This window comes from Armigeres subalbatus, chromosome 1 (genome assembly GCF_024139115.2).
Source record: "Armigeres subalbatus isolate Guangzhou_Male chromosome 1, GZ_Asu_2, whole genome shotgun sequence".
Lineage (NCBI taxonomy): Eukaryota > Metazoa > Arthropoda > Insecta > Diptera > Culicidae > Armigeres > Armigeres subalbatus.
In genome coordinates this window covers 241195848-241201847 of record NC_085139.1, presented here as the reverse complement: position 1 = coordinate 241201847, position 6000 = coordinate 241195848, and positions in this window count along the sequence as shown.

The window sequence follows — 6000 nt, the reverse complement described above, 5'->3', positions numbered from 1 at the left end:
TATAATCAGTGTGACAATTCCCAAAGTAAAAGTAATATTCACGGTGCTTTTGCTGTCATCAACGCTGCTGGCGATTGTGACGATTAGCTGCCTTCGTGGAAAACGCAAATTATTGCAGGAAATTGTCAATTATTCCCCATTTAAGTAAGTATTGGAATAGATTAATTGTGTGAATTCAGTAAATTGAAAAGTGCAGAAAGTTACAATGTTACCAATAAACTAGCCGCTTAAATAAATCAATTTAAAGAATGAAAAAAAAAAAACGTTTGTACAACGTTTATTCAAAGCTTTTGTTGTTATTGCAATAAGCAAATTGTCAAACGTTTATTCAGCGTTTCAAGATTATGTTAATAAAATTCATTGGATTCATCTACAGAAGCGATGTTGTTTACTGATAACGTCAATTATTAGACTTCTAAGCTTGTGTTGTGCTTGGATTGTAGTAGAGTTTTCAAGCGTTTGTTCAATGGTTCAAACACAAAATATTTAAACATATGAATCATGATGAATAGGGGAAACTTTGCAAGTTTAAGTTTTTTGTATTCAACTAATGTTCAATATGAGTTTCAAAATAGAAAGAAATATTTCGGCAACGTTGAAAAACGTATTTTTCAGATATATAGTTGAAAGTGGAACAGTAGATGGTTATTGATATCAGCATTGTTTGCTCAATTTCTTATTCAATACTATGCATTATTCAGCTACGAATACTTTTATTAAACCTTAGTTCGACAATGATGTCTGTTTGTGGCTACTAATTGTTACTTGGGATAAGCTATGAATCGCATATTTAAAGAGGAAAACAAACACAATCCGCCGAAATAGGGTGATTTATTTCTACTTAATCGATTGATAATAAGTTGATTTAGTTAGTACAGTTTATTGGTAAGCGAGACTGCCTTACACGCCAAAAAGCCTAGATGTTTATCGTCGCCGTTGGCATTAATTAAGAGCTCATACGGAACATGTCTGGATTCAATCTTCCTACAGGCAGACAGAAAATCCATAGGTCGCAGTCCTTATGTTGATGGGAACGATATGTATGGTCCAATGTTGTCACCTTGCTTGCTTGCGAACAAAGGGGCAGGATTGCCAATCCGGAGACGGCGAGCTCGAATCTCGACCGGTCTAGGATGTATTCGGGTGAGAAACATTCTCGACTCCCTGGGTACAGTGTATCTATTGTACTTGCCATTGCGGGCATAGAAACCTTTTAATTAATATACGAGGGAATGCTAATAGAATACTAAGTTGAGAAATAGGCAAAGTTCCAGTTGGAATATAGACCCATAGAAGAAAAAGAAGAATAAGAAGAACAAAAAGGTTGTCACTGATGAGGAAAAAAGCCGACAGGAAATAAAGGCAGATAAAAAAATACAAATTATTTATTTGAGTCTCCATCGAGTTCGTTAAATTATCAATTATTTTTTGGCTTTAGCTTCCGATCCCATAGTTGGATCTGGTCAATTTACCACAGCGAACAATTGGATTGGATTCCCCGTTGAATGCAACCATAACCTCTCGAATGCAAACATTACCTCTCGTTTCGGCAAAATTTTCAATAGGTAGCAGGATTCCTCTCCGAAACTTGTTGCGAGAAAATCGATTGATGATGAAAAATGATATTTACAACACCCCAAGTTACACCCGATTTCATTGGTAATGAAAACAGTTGATTTCGTTGGCACCCAATTTCGTCGGTGTACCAGGAAATTTAACACCTGTCAAATGTTTTATGGGAAAATCTTTCAACACAACGTAACGCGGTCGATTTAGAAGAAATGACACCCGGTATAGTGAAGAGACTCGTAAGTCCTACATCAAATAACAACATTTCGTATTAAATAGATCACATATGGTCGATGTCAGGACAATCAACGACCTTGGCTGCTAACTCTGATGAATCTGCCCCTTCGGTAACTTTGAGAGATCGCTTGAAAGCTGAAATCAACGACTTGCTGTTCCGTCTGCAAATTTTGAACTGTTCCAGTTTGGTCCGCAGCTCAGCAACACTCGATTCAACTTTCGCGCAAGCCGCCTCGATTTCAGTTATCTCGGTTTCGTAATTATCACTAACCGTTTCCGCTATCGTTGCATCCTCGATCGACTCAGACAATACATTTTGCGCCCCAATTTCTTCGACCTCGATAAACAGATTCTTCAAATGCACTGGTGGCGAATCAATTAATAGGTCATCTCTTAGATGGGCAGGCGAACTTTGTATATGATTCGCCCATAAAACAAAACTGGCATCCAATGGCTTCACGAACCGACCTTTGTTTATGGACTTCAGTTCTGACACCATCTTCAACAAGCTTTGATTAGCATCTGCTCCTGATCTGTCTTTTAAACCGCCAGCTCGTTTTCCCAACGCCAGTACCTCTTTCGCTCTGTCAAAATCCTTCGAGCTCCTCAGCAAATCCGAGTAGATTGAGACGGAAAGTTAAACCATCCGTTTAGAATTTGAAGAAAGTCATCACTCTTATCCGAAAGTCGTACAATGTTCCGTTTGTAACGTAGCAGGCAATACCTATCTCTGTCCTCCCAAGACGGCATTGCGATAGGGCTCCACTCCAAACGTTCCTCGCATCCTTCTTCGGCACGCTGGCGCTGATGCAAAATTTAACGCCTCAGTACTGACCTGTATGCAACCTATAATTGGGTTTTAAATTGCTCTCTGTTGTTTGCCTGCGCATGAAAAGCATCCATCGGTCTATCCTTCTTCTGCGCTCGAAACTCACGTTTATGTGATTCGACGTAAAAATTGAAAACAGCTACTTACTTGATACTTGATGGGCTACACTGCCGCTAACCGCAAGTCGAGCACATCTGTATATGGGCCTCCATATACAGATGTGCTCGACTTGCGGTTAGCGGCAGTACAGCTCTTCGATGAACCTACGCCGAATGGAGTATCCTTCTCCACTGGACTCGATCCTGGGCCAATCGCTTCCAGTCGCCCTGAACATTGAGCGCCCTCAGGTCCTCTTCAACTGCAAAAAGCCATCGTGTACGCGGCCTTCCACGAAGCCTGAGGCCCTTTATCCGGGTTCTCTAATAAATATTATCTTCACTTGACGTTCTTCCGGCATACGAACAAATACGAATACGCCGTATAAGTTTCGCCGGAAAACCATGTTCAAGCATAATTTGCCATAATTCATTTCGTTTCACTGAATCGTACGCCGCCTTGAAATCAATAAACAGATGATGTGTCTGCAAGTTGTACTCCCGGAATTTATCAAGGATTTGTCTCAGGGTGAACATTTGATCCGTCGTTGATCGGCCCTCACGAAAACCCGCTTGGTATTCGCCGACGAAGGACTCTTCAAGCGGTCTCAATCTGTTGAACAGAATACGGGACATAATTTTGTACGCCGAATTAAGGAGGGTTATTCCTCGATAATTGGCGCATTCCAGTATGTGCCCTTTCTCAAAGAGAGGGCAAATGAGGCCGTCCAACCAGCTAGCAGGCATTTCCTCGTCTTCCCATATTTTCGACATAATATGGTGCAGAACTTCATAAAGCTGCTCACCGCCATGTTTGAGAAGTTCAGCCGGGAGCTGGTCCTTCCCCGCAGCCTTATTGTTTTTCAGCTCTTTGACAGCTTTTTTAACCTCATCTAGTGTAGGTGACTCCACAGCTTGTCCATCGTCGCTAATATTTATTCTGTTCACCGATGCACCGTCACTTCCTCCATTCAACAAATTCTCGAAGTGTTGCTTCCACCTGGCAGCCACTTCAGTTTTATCTGTCAGCAAATTCCCTTGTTGGTCGTTGCACATGACGGGAGATGGCGCTGTCTTTCTCCGCATGCCATTGACAGACCCATAAAACCTCCGCATATCGTTCTGCTCCATTTTTTCCTGCGCCTCACTAATAACTGTTCTTCGTACTCTTTTTTCTTCCTGCGGCGGGTTTGTTTTTCGACTGCTCTTGCTTCTTGTACCGATCTCTATCCGACACCAACATCCGGCTTCGTTCTTCTCGTCTGTCACTCTCTGACACTCCACATCGAACCAACCCGCCCTGGGTCGCCTCTGTGCAGTGCCTACCACTTCTTGTGCTATTGTGCTCACCGCTCCATGGATCGACTCCCATAGATCGTTGATGTTGTCGCTAACGTTGATTGCACTTATCCGTTCGTCGAACTTCTGGCGGTACTCAGCCGATACTCCTTCCGCCGACAATCGCTGGATATTGTAACGCATCGTTCGCTGTGATCTTTCGTTCGATACAGTTGACAACCGTGATCGAATTTTACTGACAACGAGGTAGTGATCAGAGTCAATGTTCGGACCTCTGAATGTCCGCACATCGATAACATCCGAGAAATGGCGCACATCCAAAAGTTGTTATAGGCCGAGACAATTCATCTAACTCGATCTGGTGGAAAGCATCTTTTATGTCCAGCCTAGAAAAAATACTTGGCTGACTTCAGACGAGGAAGAAAGTCTTCTATAGTTGGCATCAAGTGATGCTCACGCTTTATCGCACGATTCGCAACGCGCATATCTACGCATATTCGCAAATCACCACAATCACAATGATAACTAGCGGTGAGACCCAGTCACTGTACTGATTTACTTTTTCTATAATATCAGCAGCTTCCAGATGATCTAACTTTTCTTCAATACGCCCTAATAAAGCTATCGGCGGCCTCCTAGCATGCTGCACCACAGGAGTTACGGATTTGTCTATCGGTATGTGAAGTTTTATACCTTTCATCTTAGGAAAAGACGACTTAACAACAATCTTGGACATTTAAAACAAGAATTAGAATAACTATCTAATGAACAAAATTATACGCAACCTACCTGAGCAACTTGATTTGGTTCTTCCGGCAACCCTAATCGTAGAATATCTAGCTCCCTGACTGTTTCTTTCCTCAACAACGGTTGATTTCCATCGCGTATAACGTAAAATCTTGCATCGCACTGCGATTGACAATTTTTCTCGGGAATTCGAATAGTAGAGTCAAACATTCCTATGACTTCCAACGGCTTGGCATCCATCCCGTACCCGCGAAACTTTTGATCGACTTTTTTGGTAGCATTCCGTATCACGACATTCTGCGACTTCAACCAGTTCCAGATAGATCCATCTATAATAATATTTGAGTCATAACACCTCGACTACTTCAGCTTCTTCCGAAGGAATTGTTCTTATGCGCTGAGCAATGCCCTTCACCCTTCATCATTGGCCATTTATCTTGTCTCCTTTGAGTATCACTCATCGCATTTTTCGAACTAGCAGTTTTGCATTTTCCTGGCAAAATGACCAACTCGCTTGCAGTAACCACCTTCCTTATCCCGAGCAGGGCATTTTGGGTCGTTTCCTAAATGACCTCTACGACCACAACGAGAGCATTCTAATGCGACCCGCCCTGACTGATCACCAAAAATACGGTTCACATTCCCTCCGACATTCTGGAATGCTGATACTCCTGAAGGTCCCGGTGTTACCATTTGACTAGCTTAATATTTTACTGATTGATGAGAAGAAACAATCTTAAACGCTTTATCTAGAGACAATTGGTGCTTCTGGAGAAGCTTTTCCTTCAAATCCGGAGGAGCCAATAATATAATTTTGTATATAACACATATATCACGGCTCCCTTGCTGCGTTTTACCGAAATCACACTTATTTGCTTGCTCACGAGCTCGCAGCATGAACTTCTCAAGATTTTCCCCGGCTTCAGGTTTGAGCGTCCAGAATATATTTCGCTCCATTGAATCATGATGCTTCGGAGCAAAATACTCATCAAGCTTACATAATGCAACTTTGTATGGGCTAACATCATCGGATTTATCAACGTCAGCATCCGGAATGGTTTGAAACACTTCTTGGACATCTGGACCTGCCCGCGCCAGCAATAAGAATTTCAATTTGGTTTGATCTTCCTCTCCACTAGCGGCAACTACGTACTCGAAATTACGCTTCCAGCGGATCCACTGGCCTCGAATTTCATTCTGAGCCAGTGCTTTAAAGGCAAACTG